The 24,683-nt window shown below is 39.3% G+C and overlaps 1 long non-coding RNA gene across 4 annotated transcripts; it reads right to left on the bottom strand.

Annotated features, from left to right (window-relative positions):
* Positions 1–309: 309 nt before the first annotated feature.
* LOC145077242 (uncharacterized) lies at positions 310–3,587 on the bottom strand. Of its 4 annotated transcripts, none has more exons than XR_013693040.1 (5): positions 2,550–3,587; positions 2,362–2,434; positions 2,085–2,228; positions 1,460–1,955; positions 310–817 (listed from the first exon to the last, which is right to left on the bottom strand). It is a non-coding gene; the product is annotated as an uncharacterized LOC145077242 (long non-coding RNA). The 4 variants fall into 4 exon arrangements; XR_013693039.1 differs by having other exon boundaries at positions 2,362–2,665; positions 2,789–3,587; XR_013693038.1 differs by having other exon boundaries at positions 311–817; positions 2,362–2,665; positions 3,321–3,587.
* Between the last annotated feature and the right edge of the window lie 21,096 nt (positions 3,588–24,683).

Here is a 24,683-nt window from a genome sequence, read left to right as displayed (position 1 = left end):
GCTTAAGCAAATTGTAAAATTCGTCCACATCAAATCTATCAACAAACAAATAGGTATAAGATATTAATACAAGGTGTTAGACCATTAACCAACAAGGTATAAAGATAACTCATATGAAAATCTTATGCACCTACATAAAGAATATTAGTTTTACACGCAAGGAAAAATTATAAACGAAGAGAATCTTGTAGTTCATTGAGTTGTGCCTGTAGTTCATTGCTATATTAGTAGTTATTTAACAAAAAATGAATGTGTTTTACTCTAATCAGGTAGTTTTTCAAATAAATAAATTGAAAGTATAATGGTGTATTTGCATAGAATTTCATAAAATAAATGAAAATGCAATGATATATTTGAGTGGTTTTAGAAAAAAGAAAAAGTTTAATGCTATGTTTAGGTGGTTTTTAAAAATATTTATTGGAAGTTTTAAAAGAATGAAAGTACGATGCAACATTTGGGTAAAATTCCAAAAACAAATGAAAAGGCAATGCTATCATTAGGAAAATGGATAACAAAATGGGAATAAAAATTAATGCATCATGTCACATGAAACTATCTCTTGCTACCAATGGCACCAAAAATGGAGCTTTGAGTGTCACCTAAAATGAAATGGTAAAAATTTATATAAAACAAACGGTTTTATACTAATTGACCTTACTACCACCACTCTCCTTACCGACAACTTATGTTTCTTTCTCACTGAACCACCATTACCCACTTTCTTAGCCGACTTTTTTTTTTATTTTACTCCTGTAGAGCAATTGTATCCGTTTATTCCAATCTTCTGGTGTGGTTATTGTAGTTGGAAGTTATCCTTCTGAAATCATACAAACATCAGATTACAATGTTCAATCAATTCTTTATGATATTGTTAGCAAATAGTATATAAAATTCAAATAAATGAAAAAGAAAAAAAAAACGAAAAAGAAAATGTGAAGAGTTAAAAAAATTGTGACCTTAAAAGCTAAAATATGCATAGTATGTTCATAAACTACAAATTGTTTTTTCCGTTTCTTTTCTTCTAGATGGCGTGTTGAGATAAGTGCATTTGGTGCTAAATTTGTAATACTTATAATGATTAAATAAACTAAATATAATATTTGTATGTTCTAAAGTGCAATTACAACAGTATCATCACATCAAGCGTTAAATTGATTAATAATATCTATAACAACTTTAAGACAAAACCTATCAAGAAACAATAAGAACCTACTAAGGCAAAAAAAAATCAAGAAACTATAAGTAATGTTACCCTTACTTTTAAAACTATGAATTAACAAATAAAGAGCTTAATAGATTACAAATTTTCCAATCTTATAAAAGGTTCTTGAGCTTCTTTTAGTCTAGCTAGGTTCCTGTTCTCCCATCTATTGTGGTCATTTTGGTTCCAAAGAAAAATACATGTAAGCAACAATAAGTTACAAACTACACCCAACAATATGAAGGGAAAATATATTACCTTGTTATTCCTCTTCATTAAAGATATATTATGGTTTAGGAGGTATTAAGTTGTTGAGTTTAGAGATGGAATCACCATTTTTATCCATTAACACCTTCAAAAGCCATGTTGTATACCAATATTGTTATTCTTCTTCATACCCTGATGTATGAGTTGGACTATGTCACCACAAAATGTCTTTTCTAGTAGCCTGTTAAATTGCCATTTATAAGTTGGACTAAGTCAACAAAAAAAAAATCAAAAATAGCAAAAATCATTTAGCAAAATCTAAAAAAAGATTAAGATATATAATCTATGTATTCCATGTGCAAATTCCTTAAAAAAACATGTAAAACTGATTAACATCTTTATTCAATAAAGATCAAATGATACACATAGACAAAGGAATAACCCTTTATTTTCCAATATAACAATGTAGCTTAAATCTTGTGTTGGAAATCGTCCAACTCATATCCGAGCCTATTTTTTGATGTTGCATCCCAGAGGTTTGTAGGACCTAGACAAAGTAAAAGTCCAATCAAATGAAAGACCATAAGATTCATTAAGTACAAAATAATAATCAAGTGTATTAGAAAAAAAATCATTTTACCAAGAGATTGAATATATGAAGATGAAGAAAACTAACCAGAAGAAAAACACAAATACTCTTGTTGACAGTTCTCAAATGTAAAGAAAGCGTTAAAGTGTTAGATGGTATGTCTGCAATCATTATGTCTATCACCACATCTTCATCTCTTATCTTTTTTATAAGAACCTTTTGTCCTCTTATCTTTGTAAATAAAATTACAGATATCAGGAACAAGCACAATAAACATAAATTCTTGTCAACAAATGAGAAAAAACATAAAACCACACACAAGGTCTGTCTTCATTAAGAAAGAAAAAAAAGATTAGTCACTTACTTCTGTAGATCGAGAGAGGCCGAGAGATGTCTTGATCTTACATTACGTCAAGTAATACAAAAGCCCCTAACACCTACCCACATCGAATTAACCCATGAAAAACAATGTTTTCTGAATGAAGAAGATAATAATTCATTTAATTGAAGTAATTTAATGATACAGAGCCTCACCAACAGGGTTAACATTACCTGAATCACACAGCTTTCCATATGTTGGAATCAGTAGAAATAATAAAGACTTCATCCACTCACATCTACAAATCGAGGAGTTCCATCATGATCATGTGAAGGGGATACTTCTGGAGCTAGATAAGACACACGTTACACTAAATCAAACCATTTGAACCTATATTTTTTTCCACATTACATAAACCATAATGATTATAACTAAACAATAGTCGTATATCCCTGCATCACAAGAGACTCACCAGATCAAATCAGAACTCGGATCTAGATGTTTTGTATTTATGATTTCAGCTCTAAACAAACTACTCCAAGATTTTTCCCACTGAAGCTATAGAGGAGAGACCGAGACCCATGACATAAGAATCAAAATCCAACCTTAACCTTTTTAGACATAGTAGTTGAAGAAGGAGAGAAAAAATGAAAGAGAATATGAGGAAATCCAGAGAAAGAAAGAGAAAATTTGGGAGAACAAATCTTGAAGTGGTGGTGTTTTTATAGTTTTCTTCATAACTTGAGAGAGATTGGGCGGTACACAAATTGAATATGGTTAAGCAAATCATAAATCGCCTTCTTTTCAAAGATCAAGAAGATATTTATGAAAGCATAAGAGTGGAATCATAAAATATATCTAAAAGAGTGATGGTGGTGATGAAAATAAAAAACCAAACCTGTGAAACCAAGAATAAAACTACCCCTGCGCCAATTCCTCTCATGTGCTCACTCAATTAAAATAGAAAACTAAAAAAATAATGATTTTAAGGTTTAAAATCCTACCTTGTTTGTTTCTGTGTGTATTAATTGAAATTCCTTTCCCTTTCTTTTACACCCCTCCCAACATTTACGATCAAGGGTTTGTGGAGAAGATGGGAGGAATATATGGAGAGAGAGAGAGAGAGAGAATATGCCCCTTAAGAAACAATATGAGTGATTTGTTATGGATCATGGGTGAGTTAAGTGGGAATGCAATTGAAAGAGACCATGTTACTCTTCTTTTCTAGCAGGGACTGAAGGTAGAGATAGGGAAGAGTGGTGAATGATCTGATGACCTAACACTGAGAAATAAGATGTTATATTAAAGTGTAGTTAGTGTTGATCGATTCTTATTGTTGAAATTAAGGAATACCAATTCAAAGGCATGACTTTTTCAAACATCCGCCCAAACTTTTTAGCCTTTGTTGACCAAATAAAATTTCAATGCATAAAATGATTGTAAACAGTGCAATAAGGTTTGTACGACTTAAAATTCAACATTTGTCAAAATATGCTTTATAAGCTATAATATATATATATATATATATATATATATATATATATATATATATATATATATATATATATATATATATATATATATATATATATATATATATATATGATAGGTTTCTATATTCAAGACTAGGTGTGAGACTCATGTATTACATGAGTTTATTTTAAAGAAAAACTAAATGCAAAATTCTATAACATTTGAGAAGTATGAATTTATAAAAAAAATAAGAAATATTGAATTATAAAAATTAAAGTGTTTTTTTCTCTTTTAAATTTAAACAAATATTTTAGATAAATAAATAAAGAAAATTAATGAATCTTTAATTTAGTAATTTTGAAATTAGAAAGAAAGTTCATTAATGAAATTGATATGCATTTATTATTGCATTTAAATACTATATAGAATTTAATAAAACGAAAAAACCATAAAATAACATGTGGAATAAACATTAATTTAAACTAACCACAAAATTACATGTGGCAAAATAAATGAGAATATAACATGTGGCAAAAAGTTCTTTAGTTATTAGGGAGGATACATAGATTGAAGTTTTTTATGTGAGTTTCTTCAATAAAATAGATAAGAAAGTTATGTGAATATATTTTTTCTATTTTTTTGCTTTGCTTTGAATTGGTATCAAAGCATTGTGAAAGAACTTGCAACATCAGAAAATGTGATAGAAAAGAGAGTTATCATGTTCGAATTCAGAGATAGTGTTCGTGTAGAGAACCTTGACACCAAGTGCAACCAATTGAGAACTCTCAGAACTCATATGCAAAGCCAACTTTAACTGGAATGGGCACAAAAATAGGAATATGTCAACACGATAGGTTACAAACCTCAAGCCATGTGGTAGTGATAAACTATAAGTTTCATTCTTGATTAGTTCTTGAAACTCTTTCAGGATCTTTAATACTCCCACTATCCTCTTGACATATAAGACTTTCTTTCCAAGAACCATTCCTTGACAGACAAATATTCAAGAGATAGTGCGGATTCTTTATCAAGATAAACATTTCACACAATTGGCCGTAGTTGGTCTTTGTTTTATCCAAAACATCACAACTTACCAATTTCAAATGTACAAGAATAGAAAGCATTTTACTCTTACATTTGACAAGTGTTATAAGCCTTCTTTAAGATGGGTCACTCAAGTTACAATCTTGGAGTATGACTCTAAGAATTGTTTTTGAACGAAGTATGACTCATCTTCTTACTTTAACCATTTCAACAATTCATGATTCCTCTTCTAAGCCATATGAATGTACTAAGATGTCCTTGTAGGATGAATGGTCTCACAATCATTAAGGCGATCATAAAACATGATACTAAAGTACTCTTCCATCTTTTAAGATTTGAGAAACTTTTATCTTTCTGCCAAATTTGATTCTTCTCATTCGTTCTGCCATACATCGAAACTTTTCCAATGCTTCAGAATTATACTTAAACTTGTAAGTATAACCATATTTACTAAACTTTAATAAATCATGACGAATAGTCTTATCGATCGTTTGTGGTGGACTTAACCAGTGCACAAGAATGTCTACTCGATCCCTTAGTCCTTCACTTGACTCACATATACATGTGAACAAGGAATTAGTCTTAATTTTTCAATGATGAAAATTCTCATTCATCATACTATACAACTTGCATGATTCCAAGTTTCGGTCCAATTGAAACTTGGGTGATGAGAATCTTTCCTTATTGGGTAAATTTAGACATTACCACAAATGAAAGAATCAATTTCATATTTCCATTATTGCTAGAAACGTACAAGCATCAATTTTCCATAAATACCATTGCAAGGAGATATAAAATAAAACAAAATTTTTATTTATTTATGAAAATGCGAAAAAAACTTTTTCCTTACAATGCAACTTTCAATGAAAACTATGCTATTACATATTTCCTAGCAATCTATCATAACTCCTAAGCAGCAGCTCAAAAATCCGATCTTCGAACCATGCGATTGAAATCCATCTTTGCGATCGGATTCAGCATACTCTTCTTTTAAGCTTCCTTCCTTTTGCTTGATCCTGCCAAACATCAAAATGCACCCTAATCACAATTAGGAACTTAACAGAGTTAGATAGTGGACTTACCTGAAGCAGAGTCAAACTTTTTGATTCTTCCTTCTCTCAGATCTTTCAGGTAGTTAGGGCAGCTTCGCAACCAATACCCCTTCTTTTGGCAATAGAAACATATGGACTCTTTGGTAATGGTACATGGGACTATCTCAGACTTAGCCTTTCTCTTTACCTGTAACAACGTAAATTTTCAAAACAAATTTTTCATTTTCAAAACAATCATTTTTCATAAAATATCATCAACATATTGTTTCAATTGTATTTATCACAAAGACATCTCCCCAGAATCCAAAACATAAAACTCCTCAAGTGTGTACGGATCATGCCGGCGCCTTCCTGTGCTCATCATTGGTACCTGAAACACATCAAACAAAAACTGTAAGCATAAATGCTTAGTGAGTTCCCCAAAATACCACATACAACACATACGCCACTCAAGGCTATAATACGACCCTCCAGTCGATGTGTCTCAGCGGGACCCTCCAGTCCCGTAGCTCGTTGGACCCTCTGGCCCGTTCATAGCTCGTTGGGCCCTCCGGCCCGGTCTGTATCGTTGGAACCTTTAGTCCGGTCTATAACAACATACAACATACCCATAGCATATATCACATAATCTCATACATAACACATAAGACCCTATGGTCTACACAATATACCACTCTAGGTAAGTATAGTGAGAAGACTCACCTCGATGTCTTGGTAAATATCTGTCTCGGAATAAACGTGATCTAGCCTCCGCCTAATCACACAAAGTAATACACTCATAAATACAACTGCACTCAACCCTAAAGGTCAACAAGGTCAACGATCAACTTTGACCGGACTCGGCGAGTGCACTAGGGCGACTCGGCAAGTCTATACATGTCCATTGACTCTCTTGGATCCTCTCTTGACACGCCGAGTACTTCTCTGACTCGACGAGTTCCACCTGGCATGAATCGCGGGGCCACCACGACTCAACTCGCCGAGTCTCAAGAACAACTCGGCGAGTTCCTGCTTGACTCAGTCCCTCCGACTCACCCTAACTCACTGAGTCATTCCCTCAACTCGACAAGACCACTCACTGAGTGGTTACGGGCAAACTTCATGCTACTCGCTGAGTCTGTTCTTCAGACTCGGCGAGTTCATGCCATGCATAAACTCAAACTCACTTCTGAGGTCAGATCTGTTCCATACAATCATAGATCTGGCCTCCCCAAGCATGATAATCACGTAAAGTCCAAACCTTGGTGCTCAAACAACATCTATTTGCTCCTAAATGATGTTTTAGCCCCATATCTCATAACCCTTGGTCAAAAACTCCCATGAATCCTCATATAGCTTAAGGAATAAAGCTTCTCTGGACCTCTATGGATCCCATTTCAAGCCTCATCACAAATAGGGACGAAATGGACATCAAATCTAACCAACAAAGGGGTCAAGAAACCCTAAACCCCCATGTTCATCATAATAACAGAAAAGGGAGCCAAAATATACCTCCAAAATGATGCTCTGAGCTCCAAATTCGAAGGATGTCCACCTCCCTTGCCTCCTCTTGGCTAGAATCTCCTTTGCCTTGCCAAACAATACTTCAAAGGTTAACAATGGCCTCCTCTCTCTCCCAAAACGCTCAAGATCTCTTTAGGGTTTCTCTCTGGGGTTGGTGGCCGCAAATGACGGCCATAAGCCCCTTTAAATAGGTCTCAAACCCTGGAAATTAGGGTATCATTAAACAACGTGGACTCGCCGAGTCCAGACGCGAACCCGCGTGCAAAACCGCGATCCTACTCAGCGAGTTTAGACTCCAACTCGCCGAGTCTCCTCACATCCCCCAAAAATAAAAGAATAAAAATAATACCTAGGAATCCGGGTGTTACAATTCTCCCCCACTAGAATCAGACTTCGCCCTCGAAGTCTCACTCTGCAAATAACTCCGGATGCTGCTCACGCATCTCACGCTCCGGCTCCCAAGTTAACTCTGACCCTTTCCGATGCTGCCACTGGACATGCACCAGTGGCACCTCTTTATTTATCAGGACTTTGATCTTCCTTTCTCTGATCGCCACTGGTCTCTCAGCATAATTCAGGCTCGCATCCACCTGAATATCTTCTAGTGGCACTACTGTCGACTCGTCGGCTACACACTTTCGCAACTGCGACACGTGGAAAGTGTCGTGAATCTGACCCAACTCTTTTGGCAACTCGAAACGATAGGCTACCCTGCTTACCCTCGCGACCACCCTGAAAGGACCAATATATCGGGGCCCCAACTTGCCCCTCTTCCTGAATCAAATCACTCCTTTCCAAGGAGAGACCTTCAGGAGCACAAAGTCGCCGACCTGAAACTCAAGCTCGGACCGGCGTCTATCTGCATAACTCTTTTAAAGACTCTGAGCGGTCAACAATCTCTGTCTAACCTGCTGGATCTGCTCTGTCGTCTGAAGCACGATCTTGATACTACCCATCATGCGTTGCCCTACTTCTCCCCAGGAGATAGGGGTCCGAAACCTCCTCCCATACAACAGCTTAAAGGGCGGCATGCCAATGCTCGAATGATGGCTGTTGTTCTAAGAGAACTCTGCTAAGGGCAAATACGTGTCCCAACTTCCGCCGAAATCCAACACACATGCTCGGAGCATGTCCTCGAGCATCTGAATCGTCCGCTCACTCTGCCCGTCGGTCTGGGGGTGGTACTCTGTACTAAAATGCAGTTTCGTACCCAATTCCTCATGAAACTTCTTCCAGAATCTGGAAGTGAAACATACATCTTGATCTGAGAAAATCAAAATTGGCACTCCATGCCGCGATACCACCTCTCTCATGTATATCTCTGCCAACTTCTCCGCGGAAGAGCTCTCACTGATGGCCAGGAAGTGAGCACTCTTTGTCAACCTATCCATAATCACCCAAATTGCATCGACACCTCTCGCGGTTCTTGGCAATTTGGTGATGAAATCCATGGTAATCTGTTCCCATTTCCACTCGGGAATCTCTAATGGCTGCAACTTACCATGTGGACGTTGATGCTCGGCCTTAACCCTACAACAGGTCAAGCATCTCTCTACAAACCATGCGACATCCCTCTTCATACAGGGCCACTAATAATCCTTTTTCAGGTCCAAAAACATCTTAGTGGCCCCGGTATGGATCGAGAATTTCGATCGATGAGCCTCCTCCATCAAAATGGTACGCATCCCGCCCACGGACGGTACCCAAATCTGACCCTGAAATGTCATAAGCCCCCGGTTATCGGTAACGAACTCCGATACTAGCCCGATAACTCGTTACCTCTTCTGGCTCTCAGGCTGCACAGCCTCAGCCTGGGCCCCTCGAATAGCATCCAAAATCGGGGTCATCACCGTCAATCTCAAACATACATCTCGCATTGGGGCGCTCTCCGCCCTACGGCTCAGTGCATTGGCTACAACATTAGCCTTGCCCGGGTGGTACAGGATCTCACAATCATAATCCTTGACCACGTCCAACCACCTCCTCTGCCGCATATTTAGGTTGGGCTGATCCATCAAATACTTCAAGCTCTTGAGGTCCGTGTATATCGTACATCGAACCCTGTACAGGTAGTGTCGCCAGATCTTGAGAGCGAACACTACCGCTCCCAGCTCCAAATCATGCATGGGATATCTCGACTCGTGAGGCTTAAGCTGCCTCGATGCATAAGCTATCACATGCCCCTTCTGCATAAGCACCGCTCCCAATCCGGATATCGATGCGTCACAATAAACCACAAAATCCTCCATCCCTTTCGTAAGGGCTAACATCGGGGCTTCGCATAACTTCCTGCGAAGTGTCTCGAACGAGGTTTGCTACTCCGGTCCCCAAGAAAACACAACACCCTTGCGGGTCAACTTGGTGAGGGGCACAACGATCTTGGAGAAATCCTTAATAAATCTCCGATAATAGCCGGCCAATCCCAGAAAACTCCTGATCTCGGTGGGTGATCTCGGCACCTCCCACCTCATAACCGCCTTAATCTTGGCCGGGTCAACTAAAATCCCCTTCTGGTTAACGAGATGCCCCAAAAACTGGACCTCTCGTAACCAGAACTCACATTTGGAGAACTTGGCATAAAGCCTCTCCGATCTCAGAACTCCGAGGATCTCTCTCAAATGCTCCTCGCTCTCTGGATCTCGAATACACCAGAATGTCGTCGATGAACACGATTACCGAGCGATCCAGAATTGGTTTGCACACCCTGTTTATGAGATCCATGAACACCGCTGGTGCATTGGTGAGTCCGAAAGGTATCACCACGAATTCGTAATTCCCATAACGAGTCTGGAAGGCTGTCTTCTGTACGTCCTCCTCCCGCACCCTCACCTGATGATACACAGACCTCAAATCGATCTTGGAGAACCAAGATGCTCCTTGCAGCCGATTAAACAAATCATCGATCCTTGGCAACGGGTAATGGTTCTTGACCGTTAGCTTATTCAGCTCACGATAATCGATGCACATCCGGAGCGAGCCATCCTTCTTCTTGACAAAAAGGATAGGCGCTCCCCAAGGCAAACTGCTCGGCCTGATAAACCCCTTCCCCAGTAGTTCTTGAAGCTGCGAGGACAACTCCTGCATCTCCGGAGGCGCAAGGCGATACGGCGCCTTAGCGATAGGCGTAGCTCCTGGAACCAACTCAATACCAAACTCTACCTGCCTCTCCGGAGGCACACCCAACAAGTCCTCTAGAAACACATTCGGAAACTCACGCACTATCGGAACCTCATCAACTGACTTCGGTCTCTCAATATTACCCCTCACATCCATCACATATGCCATGAAACCCCTACAGCCCTATTGTAGACTCTGTCTCGCTCTGGCGGCCGAACAAAATGCTGACCCTGAACGTGTACCCTCTCCGTACATCGAAAGAACTCCCCCACTATGGTCTCGAATCGACACCAATTGACGCTTGCAGTCTATCACAGCTCCATAACGGCTCAGCCAATCCATACCCACTATCACACACACGTCCCCCATCGCGATCGGGACCAGATCTATCGGAAACTCCACACCGAAGATCTCAAGGACACATCCTCTAATCATATCTGAAGCATACACAGCTCGCTTATCAGCTATGGAAACTCGCAGAGGCCGATCTAATGCCTCTCGACGGGTACTAATATGCTGGCTAAATGCTATGGAAACAAACGACCGACTCGCACCCGAGTCAAATAACACCAATGCAGGCAAAGAATTCACAAGAAAAGTACCTACACATATGATCATATAAGCATAAAATCTCAACTCAAATAAAAGATGAAAAGAAAATACATACCAGCCACAACATCAGGCGCTGCGCGGACCTCCTCCACGGTCAACTGAAATGCTCTCCCACGAGCCCTCGAGGCCTCGGCCTTCACCGGCCGAGCCTCGGTAACCCTAGCAGCAGGCGCAGATCCCTGTGCTGATCCCTGTAGAAGCTGCGGGCACTCGGCCTTCCGATGGCCGGTCTGGTTGCAATGAAAGCAAACTGAGAATCCCTTGGGGCATTCCCTCGCGATATGCCCCTCCTTCCCACACTTGTAACATACTCCAGCTCTACACGACCCCTCATGACTCTTACCGCACTTCCCACAAGTGCGGCCCTTCGCGCCCCCAGATCTTGAATCGGCGGGTCTAGCCCGCTTGGCTGCCGGCTGAGACTGGGCCGGCCGCCGATCCATCCTATGAGACTCGGCCTCCTCCCTGGCCTGAGTCTCCAGCTCAGCAAATGTCCGGTAAGTCGAGTTCACCACGAACTCCCGTATATCTCTCCTCAGAACACCCAGATAACGACTCATACGAGTCTGCTCAGTCGACACGTGCTCAGGGCAAAACATCGCCCTCTCATGGAACTTCCTGGTGATGACAGTCATTGAATCAGTACCCTGCTTGAGGGTCAAGAACTCCTGAATCAACCATTCCCTCTCTACCGGGGGAACATACTCCTCTCGGAACATAGCGGTGAACCTCTCCCAGGTCACCTTAGAAATCTCAGCCAAAGTAAAGTTCGCCGTCACGAACTTCCACCAATCCTTCGCTCCCAGGCGGAGCTGGTTCAAGGTGAACCGAACCCTCAAGTGCTCTGGACAAGAGCACATATAGAAACATCCCTCGATGTCAGAGATCCACCTCATAGCGAAAATCGGGTCCTGCGTCCCGTCGAACTCTGGTGGCTTCGTGTTGCTGAACTCTTGGAACAACAACGAGTCACCCCCTGAGGTCTGGCAGCAGCAACAGCAGCAGTAGCTGCAGCTGCAGCAGCCTCAGTCAACGCGACATACCGCTCATCAAAAGTCTCGATCAATGTGGTCTTGATGTCTCCAAACATCTCAGTAATCTCAGCCCGGATGGCAGCAGCCACCTCCTCATGAATCATCCGACGGATCTCCTCGTCGCTGATACCACTGCTCTCAGGTGTGTGTCGAGTCCCAACCATGATGTCTCTGAAATACAACAAAAATTATCAGAGATTCGATAGAACATGCTCATACTCGATGACGCAACCCTACTTGTCCTCCGTCGTCCAAAGGATTCTTACTTGAAATGCCCACTGGTCCGGTGTCTTCAGTAGTACGGGCCCAATACTACTGACCACACCGCACCAGCATTCACTTCAAGTCCTCCTCCTTGGATCTTGGATTACAAGTACTCTATTCTCATGAGCTCCTAACTGCTATCACTCGCCCTCAAATCATCTCAGCAGCAAAAAACTCCTAGGCTAAGGCATCACAAATCAGGCCACTCTAGTCCTAATATATATATTTATCCTTCTGTAGCATGCATAATATAACATTTCTCATAACACATTAAGTAAGGGTACTTTTGGGGAATTCATCGCTCGGGCGCTGGCTGATGGTACACACGGCTCTGCTCTGCCCATGATGTCTCTGAAATACAACAAAAATTATCAGAGATTCGATCGAACATGCTCATACTCGATGACGCAACCCTACTTGTCCTCCGTCGTCCAAAGGATTCTTACTTGAAATGCCCACTGGTCCGGTGTCTTCAGTAGTACGGGCCCAATACTACTGACCACACCGCACCAGCATTCACTTCAAGTCCTCCTCCTTGGATCTTGGATTACAAGTACTCTATTCTCATGAGCTCCTAACTGCTATCACTCGCCCTCAAATCATCTCAGCAGCAAAAAACTCCTAGGCTAAGGCATCACAAATCAGGCCACTCTAGTCCTAATATGTATATTTATCCTTCTGTAGCATGCATAATATAACATTTCTCATAACACATTAAGTAAGGGTACTTTTGGGGAATTCATCGCTCGGGCGCTGGCTGATGGTACACACGGCTCTGCTCTGTTTGTCTCAAAACTCTGTTACTCTTTTCAAAAAATTTATTTATTATAAAAATTCTCCTCAATTCCTCAGTTTCAGTTCAGATACGCCCGAAGATGCATCCGAATCCCTCAAACCAAGGCTCTGATACCAACTTGTAACAACGTAAATTTTCAAAACAAATTTTTCATTTTCAAAACAATCATTTTTCACAAAATATCATCAACATATTGTTTCAATTGTATTTATCACAACGACATCTCCCCATAATCCAAAACATAAAACTCCTCAAGTGTGTACGGATCATGCTGGCGCCTTCCCACACTCATCACTAGTACCTGAAACACATCACACAACAACTGTAAGCATAAATGCTTAGTGAGTTCCCCAAAATACCACATACAACACATACGCCACTCATGGCTATAATACGACCCTCCGGTCGATGTGTCTCAGCGGGACCCTCCAGTCCCGTAGCTCGTTGGACCCTCTGGTCCGGTCATAGCTCGTTGGGCCCTCCGGCCCGGTCTGTATCGTTAGACCCTTCGGTCCGGTCTATAACAACATACAACATACCCATAGCACATAGCACATAATTTCATACATAAAACATAATACCCTCTGGTCTACACCATATACCACTCTAGGTAAGTATAGTGAGAAGACTCACCTCGATGTCTCGGTAAATATCTGTCTCGGAATAAACGTGATCTAGCCTCCACCTAATCACATCAAGTAATACACTCATAAATACAACTGCACTCAACCCTAAAGGTTAACAAGGTCAACGATCAACTTTGACCGGACTCGGCGAGTGCACTAGGGCGACTCGACGAGTCTCTACGTCTCCACTGACTCTCTTTGATCCTCTCTTGACACGCCGAGTACTTCTCTGACTCGACGAGTTCCACCTGGCATGAATCGCGGGGCCACCATGACTCAACTCGCCGAGTCTCAAGAACAACTCGGCGAGTTCCGGCTTGACTCAGTCCCTCCGACTCACCCTGACTCACTGAGTTGTTCCCTCAACTCGACAAGACCACTCAATGAGTGGTTACGGGCAAACTTCATGCTACTCGCCGAGTCTGTTTCTCAGACTCGGCGAGTTCATGCCATGCATAAATGCAAACTCACTTCTGAGGTCAGATATGTTCCATACAATCATAGATTTGGCCTCCCCAAGCATGATAATCACGTAAAGTCCAAACCTTGGTGCTCAAACAACATCTATTTGCTCCTAAATGATGTTTTAGCCCCATATCTCATAACTCTTGGTCAAAACTCCTATGAATCCTCATAAAGCTTAAGGAATAAAGCTTCTCTGGACCTCTATGGATCCCATTTCAAGCCTCATCACAAATACGGACGAAATGGACATCAAATCTAACCAACAAAGGGGTCAAGAAACCCTAAACCCCCATGTTCATCATAACAACAGAAAAGGGAGCCAAAATATACCTCCAAAATGATGCTCTGAGCTCCAAATTCGAAGGATGTCCACCTCCCTTGCCTCCTCTTGGATAGAATCTCCTTTGCCTTGCCAAACGATACTTCAAAGGTTAACAATCGCCTCCTCTCTCTCCAAAAACGCTCAAGATCTCTTTAGGGTTTCTCTCTGGGGTTGGTGGCCGCAAATGACGGCCATAAGCCCCTTTAAATAGGTCTCAAACCCTGGAAATTAGGGTTTCATTAAACAGTGTGGACTCGCCGAGTCCAGAGGCGAACCCGCATGCAAAACCGCGATCCTACTTGGCGAGTTTAGACTCCAACTTGCCGAGTCTCCTCACATCCCCCAAAAATAAAAGAATAAAAATAATACCTGGGAATCCGGGTGTTACATAGCATTTGGTCAACCAGGTTGACTATGGTCGATCCCTTTCCATTGGGAAGAGAAAGCTTTTATGGATTTCCAATGTTACCATTGTCAATGTCCATGGAAGTTTGGGAAGTCGATCTTCCAATCAAATTTGCTTTACAGGTGCTCCAAATCATTGCTGATTCAGCAGCATCAAGCAAATAGGTAAGATCATTAAGAGTCATGTCATGGTCTGTTATATAGTAGTCCTAAAGGACCTCACTATGTGACTTAGAAAGTGATTGAAGAACCTAGTCAACAACCAACTTCCTCAAGAATTTGACACCCAACTCTCCCAGTTTGTCAATATGTGACTTCATCTCCAAGGTGTGAGCACACATAGACTTTGCTTGCCAATAGGGCTTGAGTGACCTCGAACTATTCAAGAACTTGTGCGTATGGGAGAATAATTGGAGGAGGTGGAGGAATTGAAGTATGATTTCCATGATCCAACCACGGGACATCATCTTCATTACGAAAGCTTGTTCCAAGGGATTTGGGATGATCATAGATGTCTGAACCAGACATCTAATATGGGAGATATTCAAGTTAGTTTATTTAAGTCCTTAGTATAACACTCAATATGAAATATTAATGCTAGGACCCAACAGAATATTTTACAATTTGGAAGAGGGATGTCGTAATCTAAGCTACAAAATATTTGAAGGTAGGCGAATGATGATTCACCAATTTCCATCATAAAAAATAAAATAGATATTAGGTTGTAATTGGATTAAAACTCCTAGGCCTTTTGAGATTCATTGAACTTTTCAATGGCATGTTTAAATCTTGATTGTGCCCTCTCAGGTTTGTGACTGGGATGCCGAGGATCATAAACAAGGTGTGAATAACCATGCAAATTAACTTGGTACCCTTAATTTTATCACCTAATCGATGTGCCGATTAACCACATGCGCTCCACCGATCTATGATAAACCTTAAGCCACCCTTTGCCAACCTTGTTAAATCCAAGTTAGTGTGCCAGTTAACCACACGCGCTCCACTAACGACTTAAGCAAGGTGCAAAGTGTAATTTCATGGGTTAGCACCATATTCACATTTTCCGAAGTAACTAAGATTGGGAATTTATAAGTGTCTAGTTACTTAGTATTTATCATTATACTTTTAATGAAGAGAGAATTATAGTCCTGTCCTACCCGTTCGGCTAACGACCCTCTGCCAGTCAAAGAAGCGGTGGGTGAGAGTGGACACCCATTAAACTACCATTTTATAGGCAGTAACCTTATACCCCTTATAGACCGGCTTCGTGAATGAGGCCTACTAACGGTAAGACTGACTTGATCTTATAAATATATATATATATATATATATATATATATATATATATATATATATATTATTAACTCATAATACTATAAAGTATAAGGGTTGAATTTTAACTTTTAAAACTCTAGGGTTTGGAATTAAAGTGTATATGAGACTTTACAAATTCCAAAACTTGAGGGAAAGTTTTGAAACTATTCAAAAACTTTTCGTTTCTATAACATATGAGTTTAATATGGCTTTTAATGGCAAGACTCTTGAAAATCCATAACTTGAGGACAAGTTACGGAGGTCATAAAACAATTTATGGGAAAAGACTCTTCAAGTTCATAACCTAAGAATCTTTAATAATTCTTTTAAAGAAAAACATTTGGTTTTCCATAACTTGAGGACAAGTTATGGAATACATTAAAGGTCATTTAGATCATCTAATAAACAAACAAACATGTTAAAGAAAACTATGATCTAGATTAAACTCATATGAACAAGACAATTCAAGTCAAACAATTTTCATGTAATTAACCTAACCATTAAACTAATACAAAACATGAATCTATTGACAATTTTCTTTAGAATTGTATTAGAATAATCATTACCACATCAAAAACATATTTATAAGTTCAAAAACATCTTAGGGTAATGTTCCTAGTCCAATTCTAGCTAAAAAACTCGAAAATATGTTGTCTGTGGGTTCAACTCGTCGAGTGCAAGAATCAACACGTCGAGTTGGATGATTTTATGCATGGACTCGGTGAGTCCATCACTTGAATTAGTGAGTCCACTGTCCAGAACAGCAGAAAATTGATTTTTTCAGCATTTTTCAGCAATTTGCATCAAGTATAATTGAAAACAAGCCTAGGCTCTGATACCACTGATGGGATTTGAGCATTCTAACACCCCTATGGTGTACATGCAACCCTATAAACCTTGGATCTATGTTTTCTCTATTATACACGCAAATATTCAATATTCCAAGGTTTCATCCTAACTAGCATAATATGAAGAAACTATACTACAAAAACCTAGTTAGATAACATACCTTTTGATGTAGCTTGAATTCTTGAGCTTTAAGAGCTTAGCCCCAATAGTGTGGAAGCCTCAAGTGGAATCACAAATCACCAAAAACACCTTGGAAAACTTGAGAGAACCGATTGCACATTAGAAATCGGCCCACTCTTGTATACTCACACACTAGTGCCATTTCATGTGCCAAAGACCTCTTTATATAGTATGGAGGATTAGGGTTACATTCATGTAAACCCTAATACCCATGACCTTTCATTTCCATAGGATCCATGGGTTAAAAACTCCATGGACTATCCATGCAAGCTTAGCCCAACCTAAATGAACTTGAACCATTCTATATATATATATATATATATATATATATATATATATATATATATATATATATATATATAAGAGTCCATATTTAATTAGTTCCTTTTGATCACTAAATTAATTCTTGATCACTACTAATTAAATAATATGATTCCATATTAATATATTAAAACTCATAATATATTAATATAAATCATAAACATACTATTCTCCAAAGACTATCCATATAAATTGTTCGGGTGAAGTGCAACCCAAATGGACCATGCTACTCTCTAGTCGAATACACACCAATAATAGTTATGGGCTTAGACATCTAATCCAACAGAAGAGACTAGGGAAAGCTAGAGGAAATTGGGTCGACGAGTTGCAAAGCGTGTTATGGGCATACAAAACAATAGTATGAACACCGACATAAGAATATTCGTTTATCCTCGTATATGGAACGCAAGCAGTTATCCCAATCGAAGTAACTGTAAGGAGCATGTGAACTAGTACTCCCCAGGAAAGTTCAAACATTGCAAGTTTACGGACAAACTTGGACCTATTGGTAGAAAAAAGAGAAGAGGCAACCATACGACATGCAACTTACAAAGCAATGATAAAAAGGTACTATAATTGCAAAATTCAAATGGAAAACATGTAAAGTTGGATACCAAATCTTATGAAAGAATGAAGCAAGCCACCAAGAACATATCGGTAAATTACGCCCAAACTAGGATAGGCCGTACCAAGTAATCGAAGATAGGAGGAACGAATTGTATGTTCTAGAAAACATGGAGGGAATTCGGCTGCCAAGAACATGGAATATGTGAAACATACACAAGTTCCATTTCTAAAAACAACGTTGTAGAAGAAACTGAACAGTTTATTAGGGGTCATGGTCAAGTAGCATTAGAAAATAGTCGTTTTTTATGTAACAATTATTTTCTTGAATGCAATCTTTTGACTCCTTGATCATTCTAGGTTTCAAATTATTTTCACATTGCCATAATTCTCAAAAATATGGCTCAATGTTACATTGCTCAAACCATAAGTTAATACTCATGATTCAATACTTATTTGCACATCGCCATAATCCTCCAAATTATCGCTCGATGTTAGTTTGCTCGAACCATAAGTTAATATTTCATGGTTCAGTACTTATTTACACATCACCATAATCCTCTAAATTATGCGTCAATATTAGTTTTCTCGAACCATAAGTTAATACTTCACGGTTCAATACTTATTTATACATCACCATAATCCTCCAAATTATGGTTCGATGTGAGTTTGCTCAAACAATAGTTAATACTTCACTATTCAGTACTTATTTGCACATAGCCATAATCCTCCAAATTATGGATCGATGTTAGTTTGCTCGAACCACAAGTTAATACTTCATGGTTCAGTTCTTATTTGCACATTGCCATAATCCTCCAAATTATAGCTCGATTTTAGTTTGCTCAAACAATAAGTTAATACTTCATGGCTCAATACTTATTTGGACATCGACATAATCCTCCAAATTATGGCACGATGCTAATTTGCTTGAACCATAAGTTAATACTTCATGGTTCGGCACTTATTTGAACATTTCCATAATCCTCCAAATTATGGCTAGATGTTAGTTTTCTCGAACCACAAGTTAATACTTCATCGTTCAATGCTTATTTGCATATCACCATAATACTCCAAATTATGGATCGATGTTAATTTGCCTAGACCATAAGTTAATACTTCATGGTTCAGTACCTATTTTCACATCGGCATAATCCTGGTAATTACGGCTTGATGTTAGTTTGCTCGAACCATAAGTTAATACTTCATGGTTCAATACTTATTTGCACATCGCCATAATCCTCCAAATTATGTCTTGATGTTAGTTTGATGGAAAAATAAGTTAATACTTCATGGTTTAGTACTTATTTTCACATCGCTATAATATTCCAAATTATGGCTTGATGTTAGTTTTCTCGAACCATACGTTAATACTTCATGGTGAAATACTTATTTTCACATCTCCATAATCCTCCAATTATGGATCGAAGTTTCTTTGCTCGAATCATAAGTTCAAACTGGTAAGGCAGGACTAAGTATTATCGTTACTATGGCACGCTACAGGGACCTTGCAATCCACAAAATGCTACAAGTTGCTAAAATAAAGAACTAAAACTTACGAAGTAAGATAAGCGAAATGAGTTGGCTACATAGATATTAGGATTACAAAATAGGCAAACAATAGTCATCATAACAACCAAACAAATCTCTAGAACAACAACCAAACATTCTAAGAGATTATGTAATGACCCGAATTTCACGTCCAAAAATTTCGTTATAACACATTACATAAAAAGCATTAATAATTAAAACATTGTTTGATTTAAACCAATTCACATCGAAAACCAAATTGAAATCCACCATCATTTAAACAACCAGAATATCAGAGTGTCAATCCCAGAATAAACTCATAACTGCGGAAACAAGAGTGTGTGTGATGAGCCGCTACCGCGCCTGCTCCTTCCCCTTGGCTGAAGAGGTACCTGAAACAACAACTGAAAAACATAAGCACGAAGCTTAGTGAGTTCCCCCACTGTACCACATACCACAATAATAACATAACACACATATATTGTCAGGCATATCTGGGTGCCTGACCTACCCCTTCGGTCCTCTCGACCGGGTATTGCCAAGCATATCTGGGTGCTGGCCTCCCCTTCGGTCCTCTCGACCGGATACTGCCAAACATATCTGGGTGCTGGCCTCCCCTTCGGTCCTCTCGACCGGATACTGCCTAGCATATCTGGGTGCTGGCCTCCCCTTCGGTCCTCTCGACCGGATACTGGAGACTATCTCTCCCCCTCTACTACTACCACATAGCACATATCACAATATCAGAATCCAACTAGCATGACTGGGTATAACTACCCCTTCGGCCCTATCGACCGGATATCTTGGGGACTATCTCCCCTGCCACTACTAACACATAGCATCATATCATATTAGCACATAAACATAGCACAAGTAGTAGTAACCCCTAGATGAATATCACAGAGACAAACATCTACATACAACTCCTACTGGTGGGCCGGCATTGTGGCCGTAGACCCACCGCTACTGGAAGGCAACTCACCTCGAAAAGGCTGCTGGTCTGTGTGGGACTTGACTGTCTACTGCTGCTGCTGCTGCTCCGGACGTCCCCCGGCTATAATTCCCACAAAACGATCAGTCAAACACCGCTAGATGTTCTTAGGGTAAAATGACCCTTTTTACCCCTTACCAAGTCAAGTCCAGGTCAAGGTCCACTTCCAGTTGACTGTACTCGCCGAGTCCATCCCTTACTGATCCGGTCCCACTCACCAGGTCCCTCTCCCCACTCACTGAGTCACCCTTGACTCGCCTACCCGGGACTATGGGGCCGACTCGAGTCCCAACTCGCCGAGTTCCTCGAGCAACTCGCCGAGTTCCTCGAGCAGATCCCCTGCTCGCTTTCAATCCACACCAGAACACCCCATACAAGGGTTTGGGGTTTCGGGACTACGTTACACAGTTAATTCCGCACACAGGTATGAAGGGTTGAGCCTTCGATGCTTAAACCCCTCGTGATCTGTGGATGTTCATATGACTCGCCGAGTTTGAGGAACTACTCGGCGAGCTCTAGGCAATCTTCATAGGACTCTCCGAGTTGTTCTTCAAACTCGCCGAGTCGACGACCATCTTCATAGAACTCGCCGAGTCCTTTGATCCATTCCTTGAGTAGGCCAGATCTGGGACATGCAACACTTCAAAACCACAGATCCAAGGTCCTAGGGCTCATTTACCACGTAAAGTTGCAAACTTAACGTGCATGCATGGCCCTATGAGCTCAAACATGCAATTCCAAGCTCTTTAAGAGGTCCAAAACTCAATGGGGACCTCAATCACCTCAACCACAGAGACTTTATGCTACTAGGATGTCCAAAAGATCCAAATCCGAAGTCCTTGTAGAACATTAACCATAGACACATAGAGATTTAGGTTCTTAGGGCTTAAAACCTCTTTTTAGGGACAAAAAGGGGACTCAATGAACTAAAGATCAAGGTAGGAACTTTTCTACCTGAATAGAACCCCTTCACAGAGTAGATTCCGGATCTTCTTCCCTTCTTGCACTCTCCAACCTTCTCCTTCTTCTCCCAAGCTCCAAACCACCTTCAAAATGCTAAAAATCACCCACATGGACACAAAAGGGGCAAGGGTTTCATTCTACAGATCTCTGGGAGTGCTAGGGGAAATGGAGGTTGGGTTAGATCGTTTAAATAGGGTGCAAACACCCGGGTTAGGGTTTAAGTCCAGACAGGGTCTACTCGCCGAGTCCCTCGGACCTACTCGCCGAGTAGACCGAGTAGATCCCGCGTCTAGTCCCGCTTCTACTCGGCGAGTTAGTCCTTCAACTCACCGAGTCCAAGGTTAATCATGCAATATAAGGAGATTTAATAACCAAGAATACATACTAGGAACCAGGTGCTACAGATTACAAAAAAAAGAACCACAAAAAAACCCATGATTAGAAAAACAAAATTCAATTCCCAACGCTTGAGTCATCACATTTTTTGAGCGGATCCAAAGACTTCAATATCTCCTTCAAAGGTTGGATGTCTACCTTATCTCCCTCCAACATAATGAACAATGAATACTTATAAGTAATCATGTCAGAAAAATGATCTACAATATGACGTCGAGCGTGGGGATAGGAGTATAGGAAATTCTTCCCAACCAAAGATTAAATATATTTTTCTTTCATTTCATAGCAAGCTTGATGAAGAACAAGATGAACAACCACCCTTTGGAGAAAAATATAGGCATCTCAAAAATCACTAAAATTTTGAATTGCCCAAACAAAAGAAGGAATACCCTCTTTCAGAACCCACTGCAGGTTTAGAACATATTGATCAATCTCCTCCCGACGATGCAGTGCATCTTGATTCACCAAGGATTGAGATTTAACAAGAGCAACAATTTAGGAGTCTCTCTCGGATACTAGAGCCTTGGTAGCAACAAGTTCTTCCTAGAGAAACTTAATACTCACATCCTTACTCGAAAAAGAGATTTCTAGTTCAGACACTTTCTCAGTATATTGCAACTTCAAGGATTGGAATTGTTGGGACAAGTTCTTCAGATATTTCTAGAGCCTTGGTAGCAACAAGTTCTTCCTAGAGAAACTTAATACTCACATCCTTACTCAAACTATACCTATTATAGTTTATTTGTATGTTCTATTTGTAATGAAAATATTTCTGAAAAATTCTCCTTTGCTCAGCAAGTTCCAAAGTTATAAACTTGTATACTCATATATATATATATATATATATATATATATATATATATACGGCATATATAATTGAAATTAAAAAGACAGTCGGACAAGTGAATTTTTGCTAAGTCCACAACCAAACAAGGAACAAGAGTTAAGGCGAAAACACCAGTCCTAAGCCTGTTGAATCTCATTTATATATATATATATATATATATATATATATATATATATATATATATAGTTCAGACGTTTCAAATTATTTTAACTGTTTTCAACTATTGTTTTTACCAAAACATATATATATATATATATATATATATATATATATATATATATAATATGTTTTGGTAAAAACAATAGTTGAAAACAGTTAAAATAATTTGAAACGTCTGAATTAGTTATATATATATATATATATATATATATATATATATATATATATATATATAATATGTTTTGGTAAAAACAATAATTGAAAACAGTTAAAATAATTTGAAATGTTTGAACTAGTTAGAAAGCCTTTGGATGTTAACACAAAATTTAATTGTGTTATACTTGTATTCCCCCCTAAAAACATGGAAAAATAGTGAAAACGTAGGGGTATGAACTCACTTCGAATGTGAGTTCTCATTTGGATACGAAGTGGTAGCGGTGATCCTCAGGTTAGAACACGTGTGCATAGTCGTGTCATAATAATAATTATACACGATTTCGTATATAAATTAATAAGATATTAATTTAAATAAATTAAATTAAAGTGTTAGACAACACTAAATTTTTTAAGTACTTACAAAATTTATCAGATTTATTTGGAGTTGTTCTTGATGTTCTTGGATAAATATGAATATTTGAAGATCTGCTTGGTGTTCTTGTGGGAAACTTGAATATATGAAGGATAATATGAATGTTCTTGAGGGTCTTATGATGATTTGAAGGTGGAATCATGATTGCGGTTGAAGATTTGAAGATTCTGGGTAAAACCCTTAAAGATTGGAAGGGTTTTCGGATGATACTTGAGAGAAAACGGGAGGTGTTTGCGGCCTAGAAAGTGAGAAATGAATTGGGTTCACGGTTGAAAACATATATATAGAAGAGGTTTTCGGCCTTAATGGGCCTTAAACCTTTTATTTTCGGTCGTATATGATTGAAATTTCTCTTGATTTTGGTCCTAAGGTCAATGGAAAAGAGGTTTGCAGTTTTGAGTCAAAGGGAAAAGTGTTTTCGATCTAGCTTTCATCCATTAGTGTTTTCGGTTTTAGCTTTTCCAAAAAGAAGGTGTTTTTGGTTTGGTTTTGGGACTAGATTCCCAAAACCAAAAACTACTTTTATACCTTGAATTATCATGTATTAAGTTAAGTATATGCCTTTGTTTGAATTAATGTAAGCTTGGTTTAATCTAGTGTGAATCTTTATTGACTTTTATTGATTTATACTAACATAAAATAGCATGTTTTTCACTTTATACTTATAAGTTAACATATGAACTTATATAAGCATATATCCTTGGTATTCAAAGTTCGAATTACATCATTGTTATGCTGTGAATTTACTTGTACATGGTTGTAGTCTAGACTTTTATTGACTTGAACAACGGGTTGTTATAGATGTCTTGGGACGAGTTTGTGAGGAGGTTTGATCAGGAGTTTGCACTGTCCATTGAGGTGCAACGTTTGGCGAGAGAGTTCCATGATTTACAGCATACTACCGAGACAATGGTGGAGATCACCGCCAAGTTTCGGGAGAGGGAATTATTGGTC

The sequence above is a fragment of the Lactuca serriola genome, chromosome 9 (assembly GCF_051521515.1).
Source record: "Lactuca serriola cultivar US96UC23 chromosome 9, Lser_US96UC23_V15, whole genome shotgun sequence".
Taxonomy (NCBI): domain Eukaryota; kingdom Viridiplantae; phylum Streptophyta; class Magnoliopsida; order Asterales; family Asteraceae; genus Lactuca; species Lactuca serriola.
The sequence above is the reverse complement of the archived record's forward strand: the minus strand, read 5'-3'. Positions and strand labels throughout refer to the sequence as shown.